General features: G+C 38.5%; 1 protein-coding gene across 2 annotated transcripts in view; it reads right to left on the reverse strand.

Moving 5' to 3' along the window:
- The window catches only part of NXPH1 (neurexophilin 1), a 418,279-nt gene extending 390,849 nt beyond the window's left edge, over positions 1–27,430 (reverse strand). For both annotated transcript variants that reach the window (XM_082472103.1, XM_082472102.1), the window contains exons 1-2: positions 10,821–27,430; positions 10,166–10,285 (exon numbers count right to left, since the gene is read on the reverse strand). The gene's annotated coding sequence lies outside the window, so the exon portion shown is untranslated. The remainder of the gene's footprint in view (positions 1–10,165; positions 10,286–10,820) is intronic.
- Positions 27,431–27,940: the final 510 nt, after the last annotated feature.

Raw genomic sequence — 27,940 nt, forward strand, 5'->3', positions numbered from 1 at the left:
CAAAGGTCTAAGAATTGTCTATATTCTAGACATTCCAAAAGGAAAGAACAAGGTGGGAGGATTTTCGCTGCTGGATATCAAAACTTAACATAAAACTAAGGTAATGAAAGGATTATGATACTGGTGAAAGATTATTCGAAACAACCGAAGAAAAAGAACAGAGAGAACACAAATAGACCCGTACATATAAAAACACTTTATGACAAAAGTGACATTGCAGAGCAGTGAGAATGACCACATTTTTCATAAATGGTGTTTGGACAACTGGGTAAACATATGGGAAAAAATGAAATTGGAACCCATCTCGCACCACACAAAAAGTCAATCTCAAATCTATTATAGACTGAAGTGTAAAAGGCAAAATAATAAAGCATTTAGATGATAATATAGAATATCTTCATGACTTTGAGATAGAAAATGATTTATTAAACAAAGGAAAGAAAGAATGAAAGGAAAAAAGAAAGAGAGAAAAGCCACCAAAAATCTTAGTAAATTAGATTGTACTGAATTAAGAACTTCAGTTATTAATAAAACTGAACTTCAGTTCACCTAAAAACACCATTAAACGAGTGACAGGCAAGCCACAGGGTGAAGGAAACACTAATTGTAGTACCTATAATCAATCAATGTAGGACTCATATATTAAAAACTTTTACAAATCAATAAGAAAAAGACAACCCATTTAAAAAATGCACAAAAGACTTAAACAGGCACTTTACAGCAGAGAAAATCCAATGAATAAAACTAAATATAGGGAAATAGCCTTACCTCATTATGTAACCTTGGAAATGTAAAGTAAATCTACAATATAGTATGACTGAGCTGCCACTGGAATGGCTAAAAATTTTTTTTAATCTGATAATATCAACTGTTTATGAGGATGCCGACCAATGAAAACTGTCAAACACTGCTGATCATAGTATACATTAGTATAAGTGGAAAATAATTTAGCATTACTAGTAAAGTTCAAGATATAAATGTCCTATGACCTAGTGTTAAACTCCTAAATATATACCCAACAAAATGTACATGTACGACGTTTTACAACATCAGTATTCAAAACAACTCCAAAATTTTTTAAAGTGCCCATCAACAACAGAATAGATTATGGAATATTATACTGCAATGATAATTAATGAACCACAGTACACATCAATGTGGATGAATCTCAAAAATGTATTATTGAAAGAAAACAGACACATAAGAGTACATACTGTGTGATTTCATTTACATGACGCTCAAAAGTGGGTTAAATAAATAAGCCTTATAGTATTTAGGAACGCATTCTTCGTAGATAAATCTATAAAGTTATTTTAGTCATCAGTTAATTAACTATTCAGTCTCAGGAAGATGTATAAATCAAATTCCTGCAACCATATTAATTCATGTAAATCTAATAACCTCATTATTTCAAGATTCTAAGTCAGCACTTCCTTGCAATTCAGCAGTTAGAAAAACTGACAAAAATTACTGGATTTACCTGGTCACATTGAAAGACTCTATGTTAATCAAGAAAGTCAACATTAGAAATTGTTATTATTTCTTCCAGGACGTTCCTTCCAGATTTATCAAGGCAACAAGCAAAAAAGTAAACCTACTTTATTCCCCAGTGACTTAATATACTACATTTTCCCCTAAACCAGATTTGAGATCCTCTAAAACTCTCAGACTGGGTCCACCTTGCTTACTGGGTAATACTTGTTCTGGCTGGTGCTACTGGAGCTCAAATATCACTCCTTCATTTATTCTGGTCACATAGAATGCTTTCCTTTCTATCTCACCCACCTTCAAAGTACAGCTCCCCTGCACTGTCACAGCCAAGAACCTTTCCAAGACCTCAATGACGTCCCTCTTCAAGCTCCTGAGGCATGTATAATGATACATCATCTTGAATTGCTGGCTATCATGGGCTTGTCCTATCTCCCTAACTACATATAAGTTCTTGCAAGATAAGGATCGAGTTTCCCCCTTAGCCTGTTTTTCCCACAGCTTCTAACGTAGTTCTCATTCCCTAACAGGCCTGCTGAGTGAGGATGGCAATGTAGGAACAAGAATGTCTGCATTAAACAGCCTGCTGGAAAACTACTAAATGCTAAATGCATCTTAAATCACCCTGTGCCTCACCCACAGAACAGCAAAACAGACAGAGGGAGAGAAGGAAGCTCCATTCATCTCCTTTGTTGAAGTTCTATGTTTTACAAACTACACATAGTTCATCTCTTCATCTTTCCCTTGTCCGGAAGATGAAAAAGGCTATTTATTGTTGGTTCACTCTGTTCCCAGCCCCAGAAGGCTAACTTGCATGGCCCTCACAAGCAAACTGCCTTCCTTGCCCACTGGCTTCCAGCAGATTAGAGAAAGAGTGAGGTCAGGGTATCTTCCTTCCACCTTCCTCCCTAAGGGGTCCCCACAGGCAAGCTGCATCCTTCCAACAAGGGTCTCAGCAACCCTCTTCTCATCCTCACTGTGTCTGAGTCCTGGTAAGCCCATCCCCTCCCCCGAGACCTCGGAGTGATAATCCTTTTCCACCCTGTTCTCTGTATCCAGTGGTTTCCCTATACGCTGCTCACGTATCTGCAAAACTCTCTTCAACTCTCTTCAATTATCCAATTTTAATGGGTTCTTTCCTGTCAGGACATTGTCTGATCCAGATATTTTACTTTATGATCTTTATAATTTTAATCTTTATAATATTTATGATACATTTTCTAGTTTCAATAAATGAGCACACTTATTATAATGTGCCCTTCTCTTAATGATTCAGGGTCATCAGTGGGACTCTCAGAGATGGTACGATTGTTTATCAGCTTTTACCATCCACACTCTGCTTTAAAGACATTACCTCACTTAATCTCCCCTTTCCTCCAAAATAAGCCTATGAGATGGATCTGATAAGTACATTTTACAGAACCAAGGCAGCACACCTGTTAAGAAACAGAACTAGGAATGTGAACCCAAGTGCTTTGCTACAAAACCTGTCCTTGACTAGTACATAAAATTGGTCCCTTCCCACACTATATTGTCGTAAAGGGCTAGTGACTCATGTTGATCTAGTGATTCTTACACACAGTGGTCCCCACTGTTGCTCTTTCTGAGCTGCAATGAAGATTTACATACCTCCTCTAAAGGATTAAAACTGAATCTGTATCCCAATACCAATCTGACAGTGACTGCCCTATCCATTCACCTGACTCTGGCAGTCACCCTTGACTGTCTAATTGGCTGCTTATAATCTTCTACAGGCCAAGTTACATGAGGTGCATCCCTACTGGAACTGTGAAATAAGAGTAACAATTTCTTGAATAAGGGCCTAAGAGATTTTGGAACATGGAATTTGTGAAAGCTACTTTCATCACTGGGCAACTCTATTTTAGATAGTACTAAACAACACTTTAATGTGTAAAGAATATCATACTGTTGGGAGCCCAAGCCACATGGAAAGGACACAGGTAGAAACACCAGTTCACAGTGTCCCAGCTGTGTCCAGCCTTCAAATCATCCCAAACCAGGTACCAACATGTGCAGGAAGAAGCCTCCAGATGATTCCCAGCCCCCAGCCATTCAGTCACCCCCAGCCACTCATTTCTTCCCAGCTAGGGTCTCAGACATCATAGAGCAGAGACAAGCCATCCCTACTGTGTGCTGTGCAAACTCCTAACAACAAATTTCATGTATGTAAAAAAGTGGTTTTAGCTTTATGCCACTAAGGTTTTGGATGGTTTGTTATACAGTAGTAGATAACTGGAATACTGACTGTTAGAAATAAAACAGGAATTGAGATGCTATGTTATAAATTATGGGAAACTAGGAAGAATCAAATCGCCCCAACCAGAGTCTATATATATATATATATATATAGAGAGAGAGAGAGAGAGAGAGAGAGAGAGAGAGAGAGAGAGAGTCTATAGTCTTATTTAAATACTGTATATATTTTAAAATGTGTTTGTGTGTGTGTGTATATATACACACACACACACACACATATATTCTGCTGTCTGTTAGCAGAAGACTCTGGAAAGCTAGTTGGACCATGTTCTCTTCCCTCCTCCAAGGCCATACCTGAATCTTTATAATCTTACCACCCAAAGATGAGCAACATGAAAAAACCAAAAAGCATGAAAGATAACAGAATTTATCACTGCTGCAATGTGGAGCAAGGATAGACAAGAAAAGTACAGATCTCTGCAGAGAACACACTATTAACAACTCCACCAGTTGATGGTAGGATTAATAATCTAAATAGCCAATAAAAATAACATTCCCTCCTTTTCAGTAAAGAGCTGCATAAAGAACTTCCACTCCACTTCAGTAAAGAGCTGCATAAAGGGCCATTACCAGCTCTAAGGTAAAATTTTGTCGGACAATATTTTTCTATTTACTACTCACATTAAAATGGAAGTTGCCTTCTTAAGCTCATGGTGTCCAAATTCTGCCTGCTATGAGGAGGCATGGATGACGTTGGTGACAGCTTTCAGCTAGAAAAGTTCCCTGGATCTAAGTCAGAAGGAAGGTGCATTCCCAAGGCAGTTCAAACATACAGCACCAGGACAGACAGGCAGGGTCCTAGTGCTAATGGACCAAGGGCATAATCCAGGAAGATAAGAGCATAGGTCCAATGAACAAGGTGAGGGTGAAATGAGAAAATTGGTAGTTGAGTAACTGGATGGGAGTGATGAACAGACAAGACATAACATGTGCTAGCACCCTTTTAATGAGGCACAGGTGCTTGATAATGTGGCCAGCAAAACAGGTGAAAGGTAATAATTGGAGTCAAACTCCCTGCTTGTTCTGTTTTGTGAAATAACCATCAGCACAGCCCCAGGCAGATGCCAGAGTTGATTCGAAAGCAGGTGACACGAAAAGCAAAAAGAGTAAAAGAGATGATTTCTAGGCAAAGGAAGGACAAGAGCAAAGGCCCTGAGGCAGGAGATACCCAGTGTTCAAGGAAGAGCAAGCAGGCCCCAGGGCTATAAGAGAGAAGCACAAAGGGCAAACAAAGGCCAGATAATGCCGGACCTTGAGGCTACTATTGGGTTGGCCAAAAAGCTTGTTTGGGTTTTTCCATAACATCTTATGGAAAAACCGAACGAACTTTTTGGCCAACCCCATATTAAAGACTTGAGCTTTTCTCTGGGTGACCACTGGAGAGTTTAGAGGAGACAAGTGAAACTGCCTGACTTCTTTTTAGCAAGATGACTCTGGGAGCTGTATCAAGGATAAATGGAAAGGGGGACTTCTAGTAGTCCAGTGGTTAAGACTCCATGCTTCCAAGATAGGGGGTGCAGGGTTTGATCCCTGGTCTGAGAACTAAGGTCCCTCATGCCGCACGGTGCAGCCAAAAAAAAAAAAGAATAAACAGAAAGGGGCCAAGTTAAAGCAGGATGGCCAATCTGGAGGCTACTGCATTATTCTGCCCTCGATACATTGGTGGCTTGAGCTGAGTAGTGGAAGTGGCGGAAGTGGTTGGTTTCTGAATATATTTCGAAAGTAAAACCATCAGAATTTGGTGACAGATTAGAAGTGAAATGTTCCCCTTTCTTGTGTTATTTTTCTTCATAGCACTTATCACTTTCTGACATAGTACACACTTAACTTTCAATATTTTTATTGACCTTCCCTCACAAATGACAGCTCCATGAAGGTAGGGAATTTTTTGGTCCATTTTGTCCACTGCTGTACCCCCAATGCCTGGTACATAGTAGGCATTCAATAAATAGTTAACTAAATCGATTCGTCTGAAGAATTTTTACAACTTAAGATATTTTATTCTTCTCACATTCTCTTCCTTTTATAAACATTATTATAGGTTTGATCTCACTATTCCACCATGAGTCACTTACCACAGTGAATCCACTTTAAATTGATCTACATTGTTTAGAAAGTGCCACCTAAATTACTTCTACAGTTTGGTAACCCTGTTCTGATAACTGGTATAAACAAACAGCTCTTGATGTGCTAGACATGGAATTAGGTCACTGCTGAGTTCTAATCGACTTCATTTAATTAGCGTGGGTGTCACTGAAGCATATTCAGAAAGGCAGATAGTGTAACAACTAGTCCTGTTGAGGTAATGTGCCTGTTTTCTATTTTAAGTGTATGATCTGTTGATGAAGCTGCTTTGATGCAGCCATTTCAATGCCAAGACAATATGATGAGACCCATCTGAAGGAACACTTTGAAGCAAGAACACAATGACACTACCTAAAAACAAACCATCAGATTTCCACCTTTCATCTTTAACCAAGTGGTGAGCTTCACTCCCTCTTTGAGATTCCAGGAACTGATGTTGAAGACAAGGTGGGCCCAGGAAAGAATTGAGGGATGGGCTGAAGTTACATTCTATCTTTAAGGACTCATATGTTTGCTACATTTGCAGGTCTTAGAAAGGGACGTCAAAGATTCTAAATGGGGGCTTCCCTGGTGGCGCAGTGGTTGAGAATCTGCCTGCCAGTGCAGGGGACACGTGTTCGAGCCCTGGCCCGGGAAGATCCCACATGCCGCGGAGTGGCTGGGCCTGTGAGCCACAACTACTGAGCTTGCGCGTCTGGAGCCTGTGCTCCGCAACGGGAGAGGCCATGACAGTGAGAGGCCCGCGCACCGCGATGAAGAGTGGCCCCCGCTCGCCGCAACTGGAGAAAGCCCTCACACAGAAACGAAGACCCAACACGGTCAAAAATAAATAAATAAATAAATTTATTTAAAAAAAAAAAAGATTGTAAATGGAATTTCTCTCATTCTCTGATATTCACCTATATCTTGAATGATCTGCACATTGAATAATCATCTGATTTTATTTAAATTTCTTTAGTTGTTTAATAATGGCAGATTGTTCTATTAGGCATAGGAGAAGACAGACTGAACTCCTTTGCTTTTTTGCAATGCTTCCTTCTTGCTAGGCCAGCTTACTTGATTAGGTTTCTATAAGACCCCAGAAATGAGGGAAGTGAGGGAGGGTATCAGGTCAAAGCAGATTTCCTATTCTCAGTTTTAGACACACAAGAAATCCTCAGTTGGATTTCTAATGGTTTTCTTAGGGTTCTCAATTATACTTTGTATATAACACTGCAGTGGGCTATCACTATATTCCATTTTTACCAAACTGGTAAAATGTGCAATGAATCAGAATATACATTCCTCAAAGCACACTAGGCTATGGAGTCTCGAGAGAACACCCCAGCCTTATTTCCTTCTTTCTTTATCTTCTTCAACTATTCCAAAGAATTTAAATTCCATCTATCAGGAAAGATCAGAGATAGCATTTTTATAAAAAGATTTAATAACAATGGTATTGACTGAAAAATATCACAATGCAGACCTATTTAAATAACTCCGGGCACTGAAAACACAAAAAAAGCTTTGAAACATACGATTATGAGAGGTCAAAACAATTCCTTGTACTCTAATCATGTAAATTTGGAATTTGCTTAATCCCAGCCAAATGCTTATAGTTGATTTAAGGAGATTAAATTATACCATAGATTTTATGTCTTAGCCAAGAAGTATGAAATGGCAGAAATGGCAATAATTCCACCAATGGTAAAGTACACTTGTAAGACTGTTTTGCAATTTATCCAACAAATATTTATGGAGCACCTACTAGATGCCAGGCACTGTTTTATATAGGCACTGTTTTATATCCTGGGGATAGAAAGGTAAACCAGGCAGACAAAGTGCTTGATATCATAGAGATAACTTGAGAGTGTGGGAGACTGGAAAAAACAAGTAAATAGATCAATATATTGATATAAGATAATTGCAGGTCATGACAACTGTTAAGGAAAGGACAATAGGGATGCAGGAATAAAGAACGAGAGGGGGAGGGGGAGGGATAAGGTGGTCAGGAAAGGTTTCTCAGAAGAGCCTGAATTGGTGAGGAGAGAACTACACCAAGATCTAGAGGATGAGCATTCTCAGCTTTAGTAAAGCAGGTTTTAAGACCAGAAGCCTGGAAGAAAAGGTCGACGTGGGTGAATAGGGAGTAAGGAGAAGAGTCGTAAGCACTCAGTTTGAAGAGAGAGGCAAGAAAACAAGATAATGTAGAGCCTCAGAGACTTGTGGTTAAGAAGTCTGGATTTTACTTAGAGTATAATGAGAAGTAATGGGAGTTTCAGTTATTATATGTTCAAAGCTAAAATATAGCACTGACTATGAACTTGGACTGTTCTAAGTGCTTTACAAATATGTACTCATTTAATCATTCAGCAAGCTTATGAAAGGGGTGTTGCTACAGTTGACTCTTGAACAACGCAGGGGCTAGGAGTGCAGACGCCCCACGCAGTAAAACATCCACGTGTAACTTCACAGTCAGCCCTCCATATCCAAGGTTCCACATCTGCAGATTCAACCAGCTGTTAATTTATTGAAAAATATCTGCATGTAAGTGGACCCTCACAGTTCAAACCTGTGTTGTTCAAGGGTCAACTGTACTATCCCTATTTTACAAATAAGGAAACGGAGGCCGGAAGACATTTCATCACATTTCATCATACATGCTTGTATAGAGCAGAGCCAGGATTGTAACTAGGACAATCTATCTTATTTATTTTAAAAATTCACTCTGGTTGCGACGTGGAGGATAAAATGTAGGAGGGCAGGAATAGTCCAGGCCTGAGATGATGGGGCTTTAGATGTAGGAATGACAGTGAAAGAGGTGAAAATTGAAAACTGAAATAAATGCTACAAAGGTTACACACAAGTTGCTGAAATGGAGAAAGGTAAGGGAACATGCTTAAATAGCGAGGTCAAGGAAGGCCTTTCTGAGAACAGGACATTTGATCTGGGACCTGAAGAAGGACAGAAAAAAGAGCATTCCAGGCAGAGGGAAAACATGTGCCAAAGTCCTTGGATAGGAGAGAGTGTAAAAAGACTAGTGCAGATGGGGCTGCATAAGTGAGGTTAGAAAGGTAAGCAGGGCTTGAAGGTCAGAGTCAAAGAAAGGACTTCACTGTATGTACAATAGGAGGCCCTTAGAGGATTTCAAGCAGAAAGATGGTATCATCATATTCATTCAGGCAGTCGGTTAACAAGTATATATTGACCATCTGCCATGTGACAAGGACTGTTAGGTGCTGGCATATACATACCCTAGAATATGGGGAGAGATATAACAGGCCATCCTCTATGTCACTGTTGTGTGTTCCAGAATTCATCCTCCCTCTAGAGTATACAGGGGAACATGAATGAGGGGGCAATATATTTAAAATACAGCTGTAAGTCAATCAAATTTACTTTGACTCCTAAATGCTTAAGAAGATAACCTAGTCTGGTTTATCCTCGTAGTAGCTGCTGAATCAAGGCTCACTGACTCAGTGTACGAAAGAATAAATGATAGTAAAGCCAACTGCAGCTCTAAACAGTAGACTATAAATGAATCAAGCATAAAATGGTAAGAGTTCCCAAAGTAAATATTTTCCTACAGTCATTTATAAATAATTCAGATTTCTGTTTGCACCACCTGTCAGTGTTTCTGGGGAAACTAAACTGAGTATATACCTGCCTATGACTCCACTTCCTGACTGATAAGCCACAGTGGACAAGGATACAAAGCAGAGAGAGGCATCCCTCTCCACATTCTCTCTGGTTGGATCCACTTTCTTGTCCAGAAACTTGGATAAGGAGAGTCTCACCCTTCCAGGAATTAAGGCAGTTCGGGTGTATGGTAAAGACCCCAAACTAGGAAGTCTAAAAGCCTGGGTTAGGTTCCTCACTTTGCCCCTTACTCAGGTTTCAGGGAAACTGTCTTAAATGTGCTGACACTTAGGTTTCACATCGTACATCATAGGGGGAAAAAAAGCTATAGACAAATTAATAAAGATAATCATTGCAAATAATGTGAAATGCTATGAAAAAAGATAAAATTGAGCACTATGGCAGAGACTGGGAAATGTGGGAATTCTAAGTCAGCCAGATAGTTTGGAAAAGGACTAAGCTGGAGGTGCTATCACTCTGCACTAAAGGGAATATCAAGATTTTACAAATCACAAGTTGTGAATATTAAACGTAGGGGAAAATAGTAAGCCTAAGTAAGTGCTCATTCATTCAACCATGTGTAGAAGCTAAGGGTTGTCTGAGAGGAGTGGGGATTCAGAAGGCAGGGGTAAGGACCTCACCACCATGAAAGGCAAACCAGGAAATAATGACAAACAAAGTGAAAATCAAGACTTACCCTGCTGCTGTCTATATTTCAAAAGGGAGCCCAGATCCAGGCCAGTGTGTTATCAGTTGCACAGGTTCTAAACCAGAGGCTTCAGTAGTCAAGGGATGTGCTTTTATTTCTTAATCCCTCCTGGTTCACACAGAGGTTGACACAAGAGTAGGAGTTGAATAGGTGAGAGAATAAATAAGTTAATTTATTTTTAAATTTAAGTCTTGTAAAAACAAGACAACAGGCCCCAAATGGAGTCACTTACGTTAAACCCCACGTCACCAAACCAAAACATAAATTAATTACAGTTTCAGTTCTCCCAGAAATGGAGTCTAAAACCAGTCAGTCAGGAATCACCTATCAGCAATGAGTAGGTTATCTGCCTGACAGACCCCTGCCATCCCTTAAAGGGAAGCGACCTTGCAATGACCAACCACTTTGTTGCCTAGTTCCTGCTCCCTTCTGCTTATAAAAATCTCATTTTGTATAGATTCTCGGAGCCCCCTTCTATCTGCTAGATGGAATGCTGCCTGATTCAAATCGATTTTTGCTCAAAAAAACTCTCAGAATGTTTAATATGCCTCAGTTTATCTTTTAACAGTCCTGGTTTCAGAAGAGGGCACCAGAGGAGACCCCCGAGGACCCTCTGGAGCAACAAGCAAGCAGGTGAATGTACCTGTGAGCCCCTTGAGCTCGCCGCTTTCTTGCCGGTGGTGGGTGAGGCCCTCCTCATTCCTGCCTCTGCAGCTTTTGCGTCGTGAGCTTTCAAACTTTCTTTGAGCGGCTCTTTTTCCGGGTTGGGTCCGGAAACCGACTGGAGTCCAACTGGTTCCGACTTAGAAACCAGACCGTGTCTGGGGTCAGCCTGGGTCCGACTTGGAAACCAGACCGTGTCTGGGGTCAGCCTGGGTCCGACGTAGAAACCAGACCGTGTCCGGGGTCAGCCTGGGTCCGACTTGGAAACCAGACCGGGTCCCGGTCCAACTTAAGCCGGACTAGGTCCAGTGTGAGGCCTCAAGGGAACAAAATTTTGCTTCAAGGCTGAACAAGCAAGTTAACCTTACCGAAAATAATCTTGAATTACAGTGGCCACAGTGGAGAACTTTAACCCTGGATAAGCTTATCCATTTACTACGGGGTGCCCTGGAGAAAAAGGGTCTCAGCCAAGCACTCACCATAATGGGTCGAGCGAAAATTATTTTTCCTCCTCAGCAGTTTCTCATGACCAGGGTAAGAGCCGCTGGGACACCCCACTCGCTGCAGAGCCTGCACACAGAATCCTGGGAAAACTGGCAGAAGTGAGCAAGGGGTGAGAATTCTCACCAAAGTCAGCTCTTCAGATCTCTATCTGTGGTGCCTGGTGAAGAGAGGAAGGTAAAATTTCACGTTGTCCTTTCCTTCCCAAATGCAGATGGGCAGGGAAAAAAAAAATTAAGAATTACATTTTGAATTGGGACTTGTGAATTTGCTTTTGGGTACCCGTTGGTTGTGGATCCCGTCTCTTCCACAGACAGCTATTGCCTTCTTGTCTGTCCCGTTTTGTGTCCTGAGAACTAGAGTTGGCAGCTGTCAGGTTGGGGGCCCCCAAAATACAGGCAGACAAAAATGTGGGTTGCTAGGGTCCCGCAGACTGTTGCCAGCTCTCAGGGGAATTGTCTTTCTTATGGTTATCTTCAGGAGTGGCTCTGGATCTTGGGAGGGTAGTATCTTTTGCACGCTCTTTGGGATGCCTTTTGTATCCAAGAGGTTGTTCCATACTGCCAGGAATATTTACTGTTTATCCCTGCAGAAACCTGACAATCAATTCGAATCTATTTTTGCTCAGATAAACTCTTAAAAATTTTAACATGCCTCAGTTTATCTTTTAACAGCCGGCACTGCAAGCAATTGCATGGCAGCAACATAATCTGCTTCAGAGAGGTAGCTCCAGAGCCAGAGGAAGTTAGAGCTTTTTTTATTTAAAAGAAAAAGATTATCAAATTCACTAAAAAAACCACATTGTTCATTCACCTACTTAATCATAATTTTTTTAACTCATAATATAAACAATATATTAGAGAGACCAAATCTGAACAGTAAGACTTCCAACTGGCCCTCAGAACATTATCAAATGGAAAAGGCAGCCATTTTTAAAAAACAGCTTTACCAAACCCTGGGGAAGCTGGAAGGCAGCTGAAACCGTCATTAGCACATCCAGCCACCAGATGTCACCATTGGTTTAAGCAAGTAATGCTCTACCTAGCTCTGGGCTAATTTAGACAATTCATACAATTTTGGACCTCAGAGACGTTAAATGGCATCTCGCCTGGACAGCTGATGAAACTGAGGCTCCAGTTAGTTCCTAGCGTTCACAAAGTAATTTTTTTTAGGACTCAGTCTAGCATCTTCCAATTCCCTTTCTAGTGCTTTCTGTTACCTGTACTTTTATTTTTTTAAAAAAACTGAAACCAGTTTAACGACGCCCTTCAGGCTAGTAAACTACAACTAAGAAGAATTATATCGAAACAGTTGTCTGTGTCAGGGAGCTCAGATCCACGTAATAGTGTTTACTCACCGTTTCCCTTTTTAAAATGCCACGCACTCTTGTGTATTGCCAGCTGAAACATATCTTCACAAAAGGAAAGGAAGTAGTGAAGAACTTGCCAATCAAAGTCCAATTAAAATGTATTATTTTAGGCAGGTGACATTTAAATAGTAGTCCCTAGAAGGCAGTTCATATTTCTGAAATTTGCAGATGACTTTTTCACCATATATGTGTACCCAAGATTACTTTATTCCTTAGTTTCTCTATTTTTTGATAAGTATAAAAAAGATTAAATGTTAATGTCTCTTGTTGCTAATCCTTTGGCATCTCTCCATAGAATAGCAAGTAGTCTTCCATTTACACAAATCCATTTTCTCTCCAGCAAGACTCCTTCTGCATCCTCACCTTCATTCAAATATCCCAACAAGCAATTCTTTCACATTTCTATCTCCTCCTTCCCATTTGCTCAACTTCTACTGCCTTCTCAGGGCGAAATCCTCTAATAGTTTTTTATTTCTTAAAGATACCGCAAAGGTATCTTGGAAGTTCCTAATTACATAGAAACCATCATTATTGTTTTTCCCACTAAAAACAGAACCAAGAAACAATACATGACACGAGCAAGGCCCGAAGGGGAAAGCAAAGAAATGTGTGCAATGGAGTTTTTATGGCAGAAAATCCCAAGAATTTACTCCTGGTTTGTTCTTATTAAATCACATGATTCTGGCATTGTGTTTCTTAGAGCTCTATGAGTTTTTAAATTATTTTCTTAATTGAAGAATAGTTGATTTACACTGAGTAGAGTCCCCTGTGCTATACAGTAGGTCCTTATTGGTTATCTATTTTATATATAGTAGTGTGTATACGTCAATCCAAATCTCCCAATTTATCCCTCCCCCCATACCTATTGTTAATAAAGATGTTGGCTTCTATGCTCTGTGTTGAACCGAAAAAAATTCAATTGCAGAATGATCTATCAATGTTTCCAGTAATACTGCTACACCAGTTTCCTTTTAATGGCTCATCAGTTATGCCATTGCTGTGAAGGTAATATGAGGAGACTCATTTAGCAACATATTATTACATCATCTTAACATGAAGTAAGGCTCATCAGGCTTTATTAAATTAGCCTGAATTTTGCAGTATGTCAGCAGCATTTTATGTACATTAATAGCAGAGTTAAATGTTCCTTGGGGGATTCTGTTGAAGAAAAATGATTTCAAAGTGGTGTTTGGATATAATTTTGTAGTCACTATTTATATTTTCTTCTATTATCATTGTGTGGTTAAGATTATTATGTTGCTTGTGAATAGGTAAGACAAAATGGCAGCCAATTATTAATTGTTTGGTGTATTTTTTTTCTTCTCTGACCCATTATAATAAATACAGTTTGGAATACAAAAAAAAAAAAGAATAGTTGATTTACAATATTGTGTTAGTTTCAGGTATACAGCAAAGTGATTCAGTTATATATTTTTTTCAGATTATTTTCCTTTACAGGCTATTACAAGATATTGACTATAGTTCCCTGGGTTATACAGTAAATCCTTGCTGCTTATCTATTTTATGTATAGCAGTTTGTATCTGTTAATCCCATACTCCTAATTTGTCCCTCCCACACCCCCCCCCCGACTTTCCCATTTGGTAACCATAAATTTGTTTCCTATGTCTGTGAGTCTGTTTCTGTTTTGTAAATAAGTTCATTTGTATCATTTTTTTAGATTCCACATATAGATGATATCATATGATATTTGTCTTTCTCTGTCTGACTTCACTTAGTATGATAATCTCTAGGTCCATCCATGTCGCTGCAAATGGCATTATTTCATTCTTTTTATGGCTGAGTAATATTCTATTGTATATATGTACCACATCTTCTTTATCCATTCATCTGTCAATTGACATTTAGTTTGCTTCCATCCATGTCTTGGCTATTGTAAATAGTGCTGCTATGAACATTGGGGTACATGTATCTTTTCAAATTAGAGTTTTCATCTTTTGGGGATATATGCACAGGAGTGAGATTGCTGGATCATGTGGTAGCTCTATTTTTAGTTTTTTGAGGAACCTGCATACTGTTCTCCATAGTGGCTGCACCAATTTACATTCCCACCAACAGTGTAGGAGGGTTCCCTTTTCTCCACACCCTCTCCAACATTTATTATTTGTAGACTTTTTGATGATATATAACTCTATGATTTTGTTTTTCTTTTATTTGGCAAACAGAATTATGCTCACTATTCAAACAAAATAACAAGGAATTGTGTGAGCTGCGATGAACAAAAATGCATAGTTAATTTATTTCCTAGGAATAATAGTTAATGAGTTTGAATAAAACTTGCTGCTAAAAACAGGACATTAAAGATAATTTAAATATTCAGTGCAGTCATTCATTCCAGTTTCATGCACATTAAGTAGCTTTTTATCTCTAAGGTGCCATCAAAGGAGCTCTCAGACATTCAAAATAACAGCGTTATATCATTAACACATTTCTGGTCAATGAGTTGAGTAATGTAGAACGTATGAAAATATATATTGCCATTCTCTTTCAAATGAGCTGCATATTACTTCCATTAACATAACTATATTGATCTAATTTCCTTATTTTCAGTAGAGTGCAGTTTGGAAATATAAAACTGACAAATGAGAGCCAAATGAGGAGAGGGGGCTTACACAAAAGGTCATAAATTACAAAGCCTCAATAAGGAATATCCTAGGTAATTGCCATGATGTAGAAATGTTACGTAGTATGCATTTAGTTGTTTTTTTTTTTTTAAGAAAGAAAATCTTACATGTTTTAACCATTTTATTTCAGCAGACTAAATCTGTTGGTGGTAGATAATTTGATCTCCTTTTCAGAGAGGTAGTTTGAATTCACCTAAGTATCTAGGTTATTTTTCACATGGACTGTGGGAAGGTCAAATCAGAGCCTACCTCAAGATATGTACTTGGATCCTACCTCCAGAGGTTCTGCTTTAATTGACCCGGAGTGGCCTGAGCCTCAGATATTTAAAAGCTTCCCAGGTGATTCTAATATGCAGACAAGGTTGAGGACCACTGCACCAAACCCTACATCTTACATAAACTGATGTTAACACACTCCTGCTTTATTTTCAGTGTTATTTATAAAGGTTTATGAAAATATAAGGGTTTAGTTCCAAGTTAGGTTTAAAATGTGCTTTTGGAAGTCTGTCAAATTACTGCAAAAGGTGATTGTAAACTAAACATTCTTTACAGCCAAAGGAAAAAGAAAATATAATTAGTAGATGCACCTTCACTCACCTCTGAAGTAATCAAAGAATCCATTACAAAATTCCCAAGAGCCAATTCTTTGGAACTTCCAAAGAACGTTACTGGTATTACAAAAAAAAATTTTTAAGTCAAACAGAAAAATCCAATATCAAATAATTTGGGGTTAAATCACACTTTTCTTTTCTACACGATTTCTTAGAAACATGGTAATAGGCTGTAAATCCCCAAGAGGAACAGAATTCCCTGTGTAGCATGCAGTAAATGTGTTGAATGATTCAAAGAACCATGGGCCTAATGTTTTATGGAACACACTTTAGGAAATGCAGTCCAAGGATGTCTCTTTTAAGGCAATAATAAATAAGACCTAAAACCAAAAATCTTATCCAAAGATTTTACTCTGCAGGTCTGACATACCACTTGCTTTTTAATATTCTCTTTTGGATATATCATTATATTGCCTTCAAATATTTGGAAATTTTCTACCACAGGCCCAGAATAGCAGTTTAGGTTACAAACTTAGGAGCAAAAATTTTTAGCTTCACATACAGCATTTTTTACTTAATCTCTCTATGCTTCAGTTTCTTCACCTGTCAAATGGGGAAATGTATCACACTTACTACATGGTATGTTGTGCTTGCTAAACTTAGGTTGTTGACATTCCGTTACAATAACAAGAGTGATTTAAAAGTGAGGTACCAAACTGCCATATAAAGAATTTCAAAGGAAATTTCTGAGAATCCATGCCATAACTTCTGAACCCTCTGACCCACTTTGAGAATATGAGAGGATTGAGAAAGGGAAGGAGAAGGAATATTTTTGAAGAGAGAGCACTTTGGAAAGAGCTGTTGCCTAGTTAATAGGCTTCACCACCTCACTCTGTTGAGAAGGACTCAGATGGGTCCCCTCGGTGACCCTGAGTGGTATATCCCTGCACTTTGGGGACTCCAGGCCTGCCATCTGCCTTCTGTCCAGGAAATCTAGAGGACCACGGATGGTTGACTAACTGCTCTGTGGGCAGGTCCATCTGCATTGCCAGAGTTTTTCAGGGTATAGGACATGAGAGTGTTTCCTGTGGACCAGAGGTAGGTAGCTGATGAGAGAGAATCTGGCCCAATAGGGGTCCAGCAAGAGACTGGAGGTGAGGCCAGATTCCTCGGGTCCAAAGCAGGAGATGCAAGTGGCCACCTGGAATCCAAGTGGCTCTGCCAGCCAGCAACAAGGGAACTGCAGGAGGGAGGTCACCAGCAAACATAATCATGAAGACTCCACGAAAGTGCCCCAGGAGGAAAGAATCAGCTTTAAACCAATAGGCCCAAGATAAGTAAATAGAGAAAGGCTAATGAGGGCCTCTTTCCAGGGCAGACTTACCAGGGAAGCAGGCTCTTGCTGGGCCGAGGGAGGTTTGCCTGTTAAATTAAGGTCAGAGCTTAGTTAATATCTTGGGCCCCCAAATCTAATTACTGAATTGAGCCTTGTTCATGATCTTAATTGACGGTAGGATGATCTATTACTTAAACATGAGCAGGAAAGTCATGGGGTCTGGAGAAATTTTCATCCAGGAACACCCAGTGATTACTGGGGCAGGAAAGATGAAAATAAAGATGATTTGATGATTTGCTGTTATACCATGAGTCCTGCACCAGCTACATTACATATTTTTAAATATATATTTTATATATATAATATATATTTATACTTACATATTATAAATATATACTAATATACAACATAGTATATATAATAATATACATAATAAATATTATATATATATATGTATTTTTAGGACAAAAGTTTCATAAATTCTCGTGAATTGAGGGACGATAATGCCCTCAGTTTTACACCCATGCTATTCAAAATGTGGTCCATGAACCAGCAGCATCAATATCATCTGAGAGTTTTGTAGAAACACAAAACCTCAAGCCTCATCCCAGACCTGTTGAATCAGAACCTGGATTTTAACAAGATCCCCAGGGGGCTCATATGCATATTAAAGTTAGAGAAGTATTACCTTATACCACCTGGCTGTCCATAAGAAAATCTTCGTAAGATTTTAATACCTACTAATTGTGACATAACCAGTCCACTGAAGTTCATCATAAAGGACTCATAATAACAACAAATATGTTATAGCACTTTGGCATTTTCAAAACTCACTTTATCTCTGTTATACTCACAATTAACTGGTTAATTTTTAATCTGGTTTAGGTTTTTCACCTGCACACTTTGTGCACATGCAACTGGTCAGACAAGTGACAAGAAAACCTGTTTCTAACACCTGGTGTTCTCAGACCACCTTCTAATACTAAAGGAAGATTAGATAGTTCAGTGTCTGTTATTGGGCAAAATACACTTATCAGCTTATCTTTGCAGTTTAGCCACAGAGCTTCCAGATGCTGTGGGTAATAAGTGAGACAGCTTTCCAGATTATCGTAGCCTCAGGAAAACTTGCCTTCCCGGCCTTATCAGCAGAAATGGAGACAAATTACCTCCTTTGCCTCTTCACTCCCCTTTATATCAGCCTCTCTCACTAACTGGGAGCCCCTGGCTACAATAAAGAGGCAAATTACCATCTGAGTTTTGGTGGGTGGATTCAAGGACAGAACCTGCAAACATAGGTTTCACTTTGGAGAGCCAAATAAAATGCAACATCCTACCAGAGAGGTACCCAAGACCCATGCCAGGTGTGAGCAGCATGGGCTTATGGTACATGGAGGATAACAAATCAGTATTTATTGGATGAATAAATAAATCATAAATTAATACTTACATGAGGTGTATTAGTCTGGAATTCATATCTTTTAGGCTAATTTGTGTTCCTAAATCCCTATAGTTCCCTGATGAATGAAATCTTATGCAATATTTCTTTTTTCATTCCTTCTCATGCCTGAACTGACCTTATAGCTGTAGGGATTCCATTTGTTTCAGCAGAAGAATATTATAATCCAGACAAGGCCACTGTCATAAGATCACTAGCTGTGGTGTTGGAAGCTTAATCCGGGTTGCACCACTTATAGGCTGTATAATCTTGGGTAGTGACCTAACTTTTGGAGCCTCTCCGTCCTCCCTTGTAAAACAAGACTTGTCTGTAGGATTGTAGACAATCCTATAGACAATACCTTGTTTATAGTATTATTTTGTGATTTAAAGAGGATAACATCTATGGACGTTTGTAGCATAATGTGGGTACGTAGTAAGTCCTCAATAACTTACTCTACATTTCTCATTACCTCACCCCCACCCTAGATACATTGTTCTGGCTTTGCTTAAGTCTTATCCCTGTCCATACTAGGTTCAACCCCTGAGGGTAATTTAAGTTATCTACCTCTGCAAAGTGTTCTTAGAGGCAGAGCATAGAATTTGCTTTATTTTTCTACTTTCGAGTCCATTTGTTCATTCATTCACACATTCTTTCAAATGATCATTTACTGTGTACTTAGCAAGCATCAGATATAATCCCAATATATCCAGCTAGAAATAAGCCTCATTAAGAGAAAATTCTATAATGGGTGCTACAATCAAAATGCTTGTGGCTTGTTCTACTCTGCATCAAGGTCCACATGTATAGAAGTTCATCCACTCATAATGCCAATGGAAATGGATCAATAGCAAATATCTCAAGAGTAGATATCTAAAAATTCTAATAGGTCACTTCATAATAAAACATGTTTGAGTAAAAATGACAGATATATACATCAGGTCATATTTATGTCCAATTTTTTCCAGAAAAAAAGCTCAAAATATTACACTATCTGATTCAGAATGGGACACCTGTCAACATTTTAAAACTCCATTTGGTGAGAAGTGGCCTTTCCTAAATACAGTCTAAATTCTCCAAGATGTTGAGCTATAGATGCCATGATTCTTCCTAAGCAAGACCATTAAGCATCACACTCGGTAAGCACACACGGGACATTTTGTTTAATCCTGCTCGTATTAGGTACTTTTACATTCACAGGCACTTCAAAATCTTCAAAGCCACATGGATCAAAGTAAGAAAACTAATACCAACAGTCTGTAGGGAGCTAGAACACTATTTTAGGTGTTGGATTAGAAACAAAAATGATTTAGCCTCAGTTGCAAGTGACTTTATAACTTGTATCTTCTGGGGAGAAAAAAACTAACTCAAAAAAAAAGTCTAACCTATAAATTTTGTAGATGCTTTCAACAATAAAGGCAGGAAATGCAAGTGAAAAATAAATCTCAGAAAGAAGGTATACTTTGAAAGATAAAATATTAAGTCCTGGGAACATCGGTGACTACAAAGATGAATAAACGTAGTTTAGACAGTAGTTGGAGACTTTGAGGAGAAGATGAAACTTCCTAGTAGAAGAAGGGTTGGCAAGAGATCCAACTGAGCAGAAGTTGGGATGCAGGAGCAGAGCCTGGGGCTTCTCTTGGATTGTGCCACATCTCTAGGTTTTAGGAAATGAGCACGCTGAAACACAGACCGTCAAATGTTTAAACACTGTTCAGAATTGTATCTCATCCTGTTCAGCTGGCAACAAGATTTCATGTATTTCCAGTGAGCTTCACACACTTTAAATCTAGCATGAATAAGGCCTCATCCTCACTCAGGATTCAGGTGAGTCATCTTGATTCCCCAGCATTCTGCCCAGACCAGAGCAGGTATTCTGTAAATATCTGCTCAATGAGGGATGCTGAACTGAACTAGAGTTTTGTTTAGATGTTCCTGTACCCCAAGATTTTGAAATTAATTGTGACCTTTTAGTGTATGTATGTGTGTGTGTGTGTTTTCCCTCTAATAGAAATTAAACTAACAAAATAGACTTTATTAAAAGGGCCCAATAAAAGTCGCTCTATAAAAAAAGTTTAGTTGCTCTATAAGGTACCTTCTGTTCTACCAAGCCTGGCTGGAAAGAGTCGGCTAATAGCAATGACTTTCAATTAATTAAATCAGCTGAGCAAACTGTCCGTTTTAAATTTATTTCCCATTTCTCCTGATTCTTTTCTCATAGAGTAACCTGTAAAGATCTAAAAACAGAACTTTATTTGAAAAAGGTTAATTTTTAGTGAATGGAATAATTTCAACATGACTGCCAAGAATTTTTCATCTTTATCTAGCTTTTCTTATGATAGATGAAATTACTGATTTGACCAAGTTGGTGCATAGTAAATGATACTAAGTTACAGCTTTTATTAATTTGTGTTTAATTTGCCATTTTAACTAAAATTATTGTCAGTAAAGGTCATCAAGTTTTCTGTAATTTTTGCAAATCTCAATGAAATTTTATATGTGCAGAAAGACCATCACTATATATCTATATGATTTCACTGGGCAGTTTTAGAATTATCATAACTACTAGTGTATCTATTTAGTAGTCATGGCTCTTAAATCTATAAACACACTACACTTCAATTAACTATATAAGAGAATAAATCAGAGTAAGAAAGTTTGCTTTAAGCATACTTTTTGTGAGCAGCATTAGAAATATAATCCAAAAAATTGCAATTGGAAAGAAACAATAACAAATAAACATAACCTAACAGTATCTTATTAATATGTGCTCAATGAATGTCTGGCTGAATGAATGGACACAGAGAAGACAAATAACACAACTGTGGCATGTGTAGGTTTACAGATGAAGAACTATAGAAAAACTTCCTGTACATAGAGGAAATAGAAGAATATGTTTTTATATTCAAGGGATCTCAAAGTTGATAAAAAAAATGTTCAAGTAGCTGCTAGAAAGATAGGAAAATAGAGAAAAATCATTTAGATCAATGTACGAATGTTTTCATTCTCCACTATTGATTTGAAATAATAGAAAATATTAAAATCCAAGAACAATTACAGGTTTAATGTATTGAGGAAGAAGGAAATTTTAATTAAATTTTGCAAACAGAATAAATCTCATTTAAGTATGAATGCCTCTTCAAAAAGGAATTAATAATAAAAATGCTAATGTAAGTTGAAAAAAATCAAGAGCATTGAAAAAAATTAAGACAAAAAGACAAAATTAATTTATAAAGACAGATTATTCCAACACAATAAACACCAATAATGCAATAGCAGAGAAACATAATAGGAAGTCAGGAAGGAACTAGTTTCACAGTAATAGATTTACAGAAAGAAAAAAATGTCTGAAAGAGCCATTAGGAAATTTCCTGGCATAATGTGGGTTAACAGAAGCTGAACATGACATTTATTTTACAGACAATACACACACCATAGTATGGCCTATGCATTAAAAAGGGGTTATTTAGAGTTGACATTTGCTTCTTGTTGAATTCCTTAACGAAAGCTAAGTCTAAATTAAGAATTTCACCTTGTGGTTTTTAAATTGTGTTTCCAGTAATTATATATGAAAAATGAAAGGTCAAAGAAAAAAAAACTTTTAGAAAAATATGTATCTCTCTATCAAAGTGCTTCATGTTCCAAGTCTTTAAAAACATCTATAAGATGACACAGCATTAACAAAGATCAAATAATGATGATTTTATCTTCCTAAGTAAATCCCTTTTCTATTTTGATAAAGGAGAGAAAAAGTAATCATAAAGTTCTTCCAAGCTCACTACAACTCTTAACTTTAAAAATTGGGGAGATGGATCATTTTCTATGGGGCAAATAATTCAAAAGGTCAGGAATTTTTAAAGAAACATTAATTTGTCCTTGTCACCATGAATGTAATTGACTAATTTACTTCTGCATCAAGTACCATTTCTTATTAGTGCCTGAAATAGTTAATGCCTTCCTCCTCCCCAGCAGGTGCTTACTTTCTGACACACTTGATCTGTTTTCTACAATGCAAACCCGAAATTAACTGGAAAAGAACAAAGTGAAACCTAATCTTCACCCACAAGAATAACTCTAAACACAATGACCATCATGCCAGACAAAAGAGACAAAATTTCATATTTACAGTCTAACATGGCTTAAAAATACTTTGAGGTAACTCCTCCTTTAAACATTCAAGGTTAAGGTGTTTCTGGTTGAATTGCTAAACTAGCCTTAAAGTAAAATACATGGTTCTGTTGTATTTTTAATTATGCTTGGCTAAACATCTATCCAAAACAGTAGTAAACTGCACCAGTTTCAAGAGCTGGGCTGTCTCTGCATTTTATGAAGAGTAAGAGGAATGAGGGTGCATTCTCCCAGACTCTTTCTCAGTCTTCTGGATTCCTCAATAAATATTTGACTTAAAAAACTGATGAGGGAAGGAAGGCAGGGAGGGAGGAATGAAAGGAGGGAGGAATAAAGGAGATTTTTTTGTGTGATTTAAAAGTGCTTGAACTGTCTCAAAAATCACTGGCAAAACAAGCCTATCAAAGGTTATATTAATTTTGGGGGTACAGCAGGCAGGCGATCCCCCACCTGAAAAATAAAGGGTCTTCCATCTGCCTTTCCTTAAGGCCTAAAATTTCTCGTATATAACAAGGACTTTTATAACCACAATCAGTTTAAGTCTGAATTGTCTGAGTTGCTATGACTGAAATTTAATTTCACGTAGCAGTGTTTCTCAAATGTGATCAATTACTGGCCATGTCATGGTTTCCATGGGACAGTGCTGGTTTGCACTTGTCCTTCCAGAATAATTATTAGTAGCAACTCACTTCACTCTCAAAAGTGTTCTGGTTTGGAAAATAATTTACACATGGTCACTCAACCAATGACTAATTGCATTTGAAAATCCTGGTTCTTATTAAAAGTAGAGCTTCCTACATCCTACCTTGAACCTAATAAATTAGGACCTCTGAGGGGCAAGCCCATAATATGCATTTTAACAAGCACCTCCTAGGTAATTGTTAGGATTACTAAAGTTTGAGAACTACTTCATTAATATATAATAGAGGATATTAGATTTCAGTGAGGAGAAAGCTGGAAAGACCAGTGAATGAAAATAAACAGGGAGAAGGTGACATTAATGATATATCTAAAGCCACCAATATATAATTCTATTTATTTGGCAAGTTTCTTTATAGCCTGTATCCACTACCACCAGAACATCTACTTGTGTCCCAGTGGCAGTGGGATTAGTAAAATGGTACAGGTATGAGGAAGCTAGCACTGGGGGACTTCATCCGGCTTATGTATTTACACTTGTTTTGATCCTCTGCTTGCCTTTACTCCAAGTTTTTGTATCTTTACTTCTTGTCCATCTGACCCAGTACTCTCACTAAACCAGCTACACTAGATGCTGTTTTTCATTCCTCCCCATGCCATCTCCTCTGTACATCCAAATTTTAACTTTAGAAAAATAAATACAATTATTCCAATAATTAATGCTGAGTTTTTTCCATCGCAGAATTAAGGGAAGAGGGAGGGCAGTGTAACCCCATGAAGAAAGAGATTAGCTTGGACGTCTTCCTTTCTTCTTATAGTTTTCTTCTTCACAAATAATTGATGGTTTTTTATTAAAATTAAGCAACCACATCTAGGACCACCCCATACATAGGCAGTCTTTATTTTCTGTATTAGCTAACTAATATTCTTTGGTTGTGAAGAACGTAAAACAACGCTGGCTAACTTAGACAACAAAGGAAGATTATGGGAGGGGTTTCAGAGCATTTCATGAAATCCAACGAAGGGGTAAAGGACAAAGACTTAAAAGGACAGGAATTGGTGAGCTTCCAGGGCATCAGTGAGTTTATAGATCTCTCTCTAGAATTTGCCACTAATGTGACTGGGATCAAATGCTTTCCAACTCTCTGTCTCACCATTCCAAATGTTAATCATCGAGATGCCGAACATAATCAAGTGGAAACTCCCAGACAAACATCTATGACTAGGTAGACAGAATCACATAGGACAGATAAAATCTCCTGGGCCTATGTCTATGTGCAAAGAAATAATCTCTCTGAGAAAGGAGAAATCACAGTTGACCATACAGCTACCCCAAAGCCATCTGCTACAATCCACCCTCTGGCTGCCCAGAACACACACACACACACACACACACACACACACACACACACACTCACACACACACACACACATTCATTCATTCATTCTCTCTGTCTCTGTCTCTCTCTTTCTCTCTAATACATACCTTTTTTTCCTATATCCAAAAAAAACAAAAAACAAAAAAAAACCCCACTCATAACACATGATCCAACCAATTCTCACACAACAGCAATGGGAGACAACCACAGTCATTTCCAGCCACTGCACACAGAGGTGAGATATTGGCTGTGGAGCCCAGGACCTCTGGCTTGTGTCCATTCCTCTTCAGTTCTGTCACAATCCCATCTCAGTATTCTACAGCCTATAGACTACATGATAAATTCAACCACTACTTAGATAACATATACCCCTGGAAGAAAGAGGAAAGAAAAGAAAAAAATAATAATTTTCATTATCATTTTAAAAGGAAACACGAGAATAAATAGCATACTTAGCAAGCAAATACTGGTGCAAGTCCCCCATTCTGTGGGCATGCACAAGAATGCCGCTGACTTATAAGATAGATTTCTTCTCAACTTGTTCCAAGTTCTCCTGACTTTCAGCCAACACCACAGCTTGCCAAGGATCTTTGCCCTGATAGCACAAAGAATCTAACATATCTAGGTGGCAGTTTCAGCTCCCAATTCAATAGAACCTACACTTTTTTTAACCCTTAGATGAAGCATCCCTTCAATGAATACTGAATTCCTTACACTAAAGAATTAAGGAAATAATTTTAAAGAATTAAAGCCAAAACTCTGGAAGTGAAAGAGTAGCTGTAGTGTAAGAGGTGTCTTCACCCCTAGGTCCTAGGTTGCATTCTGGCTATGAAAACAATATCAAACATATTGGTCACTGGTTCTGCTCATGTTCTGCATCCTACGCCAGAGCACACCAATATCACAAGGGGCTACTTCTTAGATAGTGTTGTGGCTAAGTTTCCAATGAAGTCTAGCTTCATCAGGGTGATTGGATATCTATACAGTAAGGCCAGGCAGTTAGTAGCCTGTTGCCTTGCTTGTTTTGCGATGCAGTGAGTTCATTGGTCAGAAGCCATGTATGGAATCCTGTGATGCTTTAGAGGCATGTAAGCAGGGAAAGAGAATCCAAATCCAGAAAGACTATTCCAGTGATGATAAATGCTGCTCCTCCATGATGAAAGGGCATTTCCAACTCAAAATAATTTATCTGCCACAGGGTAGTAGATCAGGTCCCCTAGAAGCACATTGCTAGTCACTGTTGCTAACAGTATATGAATCAGTTTTGATGAAATTTATGTTGTTGAGTCCAAGCATTACCTCCATGCTGGCCATCATAGCTGTTATATCCATGAACCAATAGGCTAGCTGGAGAAGGAGGATGACTGGCTCCCATAGAAGGAGTCATTTTGTTCTCCTGGTTATTAAGAACCTTTTAATAATGCAGGCCTCTTAGTGAGCATTCACATGGACACAGATATTCTCACACTCTGGGCCCATTCTGAAAGGTCCATCCACCCTCCCCTAAAACCTTCTTGTCATCAATTCTCCAGTCTTGATCCTTCTAAGTCCCTGACCATCTAGTCAGACCAGAACAACAAAATTACCCAGTATGTACTCATTCAACCCTAACCGTTTCTAAAATATTGCCACTGTCCCAAGCCCCCTGCCCCAGTATATCCACCATTGCCCAAGTCAGTCTGGTTCTTTCCTCAGAGACATCTCTGACTCCCTACAATTCAGCAATAAAAGGGTTAACATCTGGCACAACAGGGGGCCTTCAGCCCCAGTTTCAGTGATAGATTCCAATTGCCTTTCTTGTTATAGATTTTGAATATCGCCTCTGTGCTCACCTCTGAGCACCTCTGTGCTTAAGAATCAGCGTAGATCCTGACCTTAGGCAAAGTAGACAATAAAATGTTTCTTTCTAGACAAAGTGAACATAAAATTACTGCTCAGAATTTAACTATTGTAAGCATTTCCCTTCTCAGTTGTAGTTCAGGGCCACCCTGAAGAACAGCAGCACTTCCTCTCATCTGTCTGGTGCCAGCGTATCATGCAAAGCCATCTGTACACCAGGTTCAAGTTACTCTGTCCCTGGTCCACTAGTCATAGGAAACTCCCCAGGAGTCATAAGGAAGAAAGAGTAATGAAGAAGTGCAACTGCCTGCTCATACAATTTACCTGTGTCTTCAGGCTTCTCATAGACTCAGCCTCATAGGTTTCTCTTCCATCTCAACCCACTTGATGTGGATTACTTCTGGGAATGCCTGGCTTTATGCTAAGTGTCTGAGACAACACTATTTCATGTCAGGCATTGAGGTACCATGGCCATCTTATGCCAGATGGTTGAGTGATTCAGTCTCTACATGAACCTAGCAATAAGCCAGGACTCATTTCTCAATGAAGAGTCACTTGATAAAGTAGCTTTTGCATTTTCCCAAACACAAACAGTCTCCTCTGCGGTGGTCTTGCTGGGGCTTGTCCTGGGCTCCATACAGCTTTTGCATGGGCCACAGACTATTCCAGCAGCACTGGATTCACTAGCTCACAAGAGCCAAGACAGAGATGCTTGCCTTGATGCTAGGACCGGCTGGACAGCCCCCTCCCACTTTGGGCCCCACTCCAAACGGTCACCCAGAAAAATGTCACAGTATGACACCCAAAAGTGGCAATACTATGTTTAAAATCCAAAGAGGCCCCAACTCACTGTGCCTGGTAAATTTCTTTTAAAAAAAATTGTGAATGAATGTTTCACTACCTCATATAAATTACAAACTCAATATTTAACTTCAAAGTGCTAGATTTTCAAAGTGCTGCTCTATTATGGTAATCAAACTTGGTCATTATTTTTTCCCACTTTATTTCATTCATTCATTCATTCCTTATTTAAACTTATCTGCTTACAAAAGGAATTGAAAGTGTCTTGTCATGTCACATTATTGCTTTTTCCTAATGGTAGCAAGTAGTTACAGAGTAAGATAGCATCGTATAAAATTCAAGTAAATTCATTTAGCTACATTTAGTTTCTATGTTATGAATGCATATGCAAAAATATGCCCGTTTGGAAAACTATTTAAAAACCATTCAAAAACTCTCAGAATCCTTAGCTTTTGTGCGAGACAAGCAAAATAAATATC

This window comes from Balaenoptera physalus, assembly GCF_965194825.1.
Source record: "Balaenoptera physalus genome assembly, chromosome: 8".
In the NCBI taxonomy this organism is placed as follows: Eukaryota; Metazoa; Chordata; class Mammalia; order Artiodactyla; family Balaenopteridae; genus Balaenoptera; species Balaenoptera physalus.